We start from the raw sequence: 6000 nt of genomic DNA, 5'->3' as shown, positions 1-6000 counted from the left end.
TTGTTTGTGGTAACAAACAATAAAAGAATCCAAGATGCCTTTAAAAATTGTATTGGATTAATTATTGATGTGCCCAGATCTGGTGGTTCTGGGACATCCAATAAAGGAAATACAGCTCGTCGTTTTTTTAAATCTGAAAGTATTGTGGCTAAATTTTTAAAGCTGGATGTACAACTGCTAAAAAAGTTGCATGTCATCTTGGCCACATTGTCATCAGCTTTGCTAGTTAATGCAGATGCATGTCAAAAGTACTGCCTTTAGGTAATTTTTTTTTATTAATATTATTTCTATACTGAGCGGTGGCTAATTTAACTTTGTAATTACATGATTGATTGCCTCTTTTAGGTGGCTCATTTGTTTGCACAGAGCTACCCATAGTATTACATTCCACAAAGTTCGCACAAGATATTATTACACAGACATGAGGTTGTAAGAAGAATGGTCTTGTTTATTGGAATGTTCTCTGAAGAGGTACAGGAAGCACGAAACAAGAACTTCAAACGTTTCCATGAAAGCTATACTCGCAAATGCAGTCGTTTGAAAACTAACTATGATGTATTATGCCAACTTTTGCACTCATCAGACCCAATAATCAACAGCATGAGGAGGCCAAATTCTTAAAATTCAAAATCTCAACTCCTAGAAGGAGTTAGCGATTTGCTTCAGGCTCCGACTGTCGACTATGTATTTATGTTTTATAAATTAATAATGTGTTTTAAATTGTCAATATTTTTTCAATATTTCTCGTTTTTATTAATAATAACCTAAATCTTTACCTAAAATTAATTACCTAGATATTTAATAGTTATTTAAAATAGGACGGTTGAAATTCCGATAAAAATTTATTCAAAAATCCATTAATCTTTGTATAACTAGGGGGAGTATATGGTTGTTAAGCAATATATGTATCCATAGCAACTAAACTAAAAAATTTTGACTTCTATATAAAGTATGACCTCGTATTGGTACTCATGTCAAATTTAGTAAATATAGGATTCGTAAAAAATCTGCAACTATAAAAATAGGTTGTTACTATGTAAATTAGATATCTAACTAACTAGATACAAAACTAGGTAAACATAGCACCAAGTAATAAATTTTTTTTTTTTAGGTGCCCCAAGAAGACCTTACGGTCTTGTCACAGAGCACCGCGGAAGTGCATTTAACCAGGAAGTTCAGGGTCCTTCCTTACCGCGACGCGAAAATATGTTCAAAGCTCGTTTCGAACCTAGAACTCCTGCTTAAAAAGAAAGCGCTCTAACCACTGCGCCACGGCCGCACATTTATACATACACAAAATTATAAATATCTTATAATTATCTGCAAATTTATAAATATCCTCCTCATAAGAAGAGCAAACCTAATATTGATGCACAAACTAATTATAATGTAAATAACACACATAAAACATCTACAACTACTAAAAATAGGTTGTTGCTAAACAAAATTAGGTATCCATGGCAACCAAATATAAAAGTATCTCTTTCATAAGAAGCGCAGACCTCGTATTAATACTTATGCCAAATTTAGTAAATAAAGACCTAATATTTAATTAGTTATTAATTTTGTCCATTAAAAGTTATTTCTGACCCACTGTGATATGGTTCAAAAAACATACATAGTGTGCATGCGTTTTTAAAACATTATTATTACTTTGTTAATAATATACATGTTTTTCACATAAATCGAAAAAATAAGCCAATAAGTCCAAATGCAATGGACCTTTCGAAGCGCGGGCCTTGTGTGACTGCACCGTTTACACCGCCCTCCAGCTGGCTCTGATATATATATATATATTATATATATATATGTGTGTGTGTGTGTATATATATATATATATATATATATATATATACACACACACATATATATATATATATACATATATATATATATATAAATATATATATATATATATATATATATATATATATATATATATATATATATATATATATATATATATATATATATTTATAGGGTAGGTAAGGGTAATATGAGCATCTTGGTAATATGGTAATATGAGATTTCTTAGATGTAACAGTGAAAGTTAAAGTTGCTTTGTATTTTTTGAATCAACTTTATGTGGTGATAATAGGAATCAGTACAATTAGCGTAAATTTATATGCAGCAATTAGCGGCTATCATCTAATTAAAGCGCTGTTAAATTTTTTGCGTTGTTAAAATAATATCTTCACGCATGAATAAATCTGCGGCGCGAATTTTTTATCCTAAAATAATAAAACTAATATTTTCATATAGAAAAATATGTTAGCTAAAATCCAATCCATTTGTGTTTGAAAAATAATGCATAGAAACATTAAGTTGTGACTTTATTTAAAGATGCCATTTTAGTGCAATATAAGCATCCTCAAATTATCCAGTGTTTTTCATTGAAATTACATAGATTAAAGTCCTAAAATAGCGGAGATTTTAATTTCTTTTCGAATAAAAATAAATACAGTAAAAAGATTTAATATTTTAACAATACTAAATATTTTTCTGTTATTTAACGATTAAAGTTTGTATTGCGAAATTTTTTTGCGAAACGATTTCTTTTATTTACACAAAAGTAACGTTTATTTTTTTGCGTTGTTTGTTTTAATTACTTCTTTTAATAATTTTGATTATTAACGCTGAACTTACGCTTGTTTTGCGCGGACAATAAATGGTTGCAAACTGTAATTAGCAGCGACCTTAAAGATGAGTTAAAAACTTACATGAAGGATTTATGTTTCCAGAAAAATAAAATTTTACACTATTAGTTTAAATTTTGATATCATTTTATTGAAAATGCTAAAAAAACTGCCAGGTTTTCAAAGAAAAACAAATTAGCCAAACACTTTAAAGCAGCCTATGAAGTTTTTTTAAAAAAGTGCCAAAGCTAACACATTTTTTTCTTTCTCCAACTTCTTAAAAACATCTGGTGAGACCTCCGCTCAGTCTCAATCTAACGACAAGGAAGATAATGCTAGTTTTGACACATGTTCATCAACTTTATCCTTGGATATTTGTAGCCAAAAATCTAAGGAAACATCAAAGCCTACTGTAATTGTAATTTAAAGCCTACTGTAGTTGAAGCAGTTGATAGTATCACAATTACAAAAGATGTTTCGCACAGAAGTGACACTTGTAGATACTTATCTAATGACTTGTCCACTTGGCTAAAACGGCTGGCTGTAAAAGAGAGAGAGACTGCATCATCAAAATGAATCCAATACCTTTCCTGAAAAAGCAATAAAGAATATCATGAAACCAAAAAACGCCATTTCTCAAATAAATTTCGATACAGTGTAGCAACAAATGATGAATAAGGGAAGAGAAGATGGCTTATTTACTCTCCAGAAACTGAATCAGCTTACTGTCTACCTTGTCATCTGTTTGATCTAATCAAATCATATTTGAGGGAAAAAGAAGACTTTAACAACTGGAAAAAGTTCACAGAGCAAACCTAAGTACATGAAACATCTCTATCTTATTTCAGTTGTTCTGTGAAATAGATCGAGGCAATAAACAGAATAAAAATGAACAAGCTGTCAATTAAGGTTTTATCTAGCAAACTAACAATGAAGCAGAAAGGTGCAGAAGCATTTATAGAAGAATTGTGTCAGTGATTATGCACTTGGCGGATGTAATATTGCATTCCATGGAAGCTCACCAAAGCTCTACACGAAAAATAATTGGAACTTCCTTGGTCCTATCCAAATACTTGGTTAATTTTAATCAAATTTGGATGGAACATTTACTGCAAATTGAAGATGGAGAAAGACGTTCACAAACGCTGTGTCAATTATACGCACTGTAAACTTCTCTTTGACATCATGCACATCTAACATAATTTATATCAACATATTAGTCAATATACTTACCATTGAATTGAATTCAGAAAAATGAATTTAAAAAGTCCCTTTATTTTAAAGTACCGTAACTTTAAGTAACTTAGCACAACCCTGAGTAACATTGCACAACCAAAGTCAAAGATATTTTACTCTCTAGCAGTTAAAAATTTGAACTACAGCTGCAAAATACTTTTGAAGTCATTTGTATATTCTAGTTTTAATACGAAATTAGTGTAAAATAGTCATTTTTACAAGATTTTTTTCCACACAAGTAATTTTATTTAAAGAAAAAAGCCACGCAATTAACTTTTTGCAACTTTTATCTGTTAAGCAGATCAGAATTAGAAGGTGAGTACATGACATAACTTCCTCATCATAAAATTAGTTTGACTTTTCTATGTTTTAATGCGATTGTCAGTACTGATGAATAAAAATTACCAATTTTGTAAATAAATTACTATTTTAGACTAAATTGGGATAACTTTGCAAAATGTGCAAAATAACCACAACTGTCTTTAATCATCCAAAAACAATATTTTCTGAAAGTTGAAGTAAATTGTATATATAAGCAAAGTTATTACATTTATATTTTTAATGTTTTCATTAATTTTTTTGCTAATTAAAAATAACATTCATATTTTTTCCAGATGTCAAGTTGTAACAAAACCAGATAATATAAAAACTATACAAATAATGACCTATCTAAATGTCTTGAAGAGGTAAAATGTAAAAAACTGACACAAAAACAAGCTGCAGCTAAATATGGCATTAGTTGAAGAATGATTTGTTACAAATTGAAAGGCAAAGACAACTTAAAACCTGGTAAACCATACTTCTTTTCCAAATTTGAGGAGGGTGCTTTTGTAAAGTGCACCATTCAATTAAATGATTTTGGATTTCCAATCTGTAAAAAAGATTTACGTCATATTATGAATAATTTCTAATTAGTTCAGGAAAAAAAGTAAAAAAGTCTAAAGTCTTTCCTGGGTCTGATTTAGTTAACTCATTTTTACAAAGACATCCACAGCTTACATGTAAATTTGTACCAACTTAAAAAAATCTCGAGCAATGGTTAGTGAAGGAATTTCAAAGGATTACATTCAGCAATTATCCAAAACTGTTTAAAATGTACCTTCAGGCAACAGATATAATTACGATGAAACAATTTTGACTGATGAACCATGCTCAAAAAAATGCTTGGTCAAGAGAGGTAATAAATACCCAGCAAATATAAGAAACACTTCTAAAACAAGTATTTCTATTATGATATCAGGTAATGGTGCAAGTGAAGTTCCACCACCTTTTTTAGTTTACAAAGCTGTAAGTCTGTGGTCAACTTGGTGCGTAGGAGGTCCTGAAGGAGTCAGATGCTTTAACACTAAAAGTGGTTTGTTTAACGGAGCAGCTTTTGAAAAGTGGTTTTCTTCTATAGTTTTACCTTTAAAAAAAAAAATTAGGAGTTAAAGTTTTGTTAGGCGTTAACTTATCCTCTCATATCTCTCCAAAAGTAATTAATGCCTGTGAAAAAAATGAAATTCTATTTGTTTGCCCACCATCTAATAGCACGCATATAACTCAACCTCAAGATGTGACATTCTATAAACCTTTAAAAACAGCTTGGCGTAGAATTATTACAGAGTAAAAAGATGCTCCTCCTGGCTGCACAAAAACATCTCTTGAAAAACAATATCTTCCAGAACTTTTAAACAAGTTATTGATTGCTATTGAACCAAATCAGGCTAACAACTTAAAATAAGGTTTTCGGAAGTGTGGTATTTATCCAGTAAATGTCAATCCCCTTTCTCTCACAATTTAGAGAAAGAGAATCGTACGACAAAGTTATTTTAGAAGACAGCGTTAGATTATTTTACAAGAAAAATATAAATTCTTGCAATTTTTAGAAACTAAAAAACGAAAAAAAAAGCTTTCTGTTCCTGCAGGGAAAAATGTTGGCACAGAAGATTTAGAAAAATTTAAAAAGAGTTTTGATATTGGCTCAAAGCTTGCAAAGAAAAAAAAAACAGAACAAAAGTATAAAAAGCATAAAGTCAAAAGTTCAATCTGAAGAAAAGCCATATGAGTGCAATGATCTAGCTCAAAATTATTGTGTAGTATTGAGAAGATAAACTTTTCAACAAGAAGAATAAGGATTGAGAAATCA

This window comes from Hydra vulgaris, chromosome 10 (genome assembly GCF_038396675.1).
Source record: "Hydra vulgaris chromosome 10, alternate assembly HydraT2T_AEP".
Lineage (NCBI taxonomy): Eukaryota > Metazoa > Cnidaria > Hydrozoa > Anthoathecata > Hydridae > Hydra > Hydra vulgaris.
Note: the sequence above shows the minus strand (reverse complement) of the source record.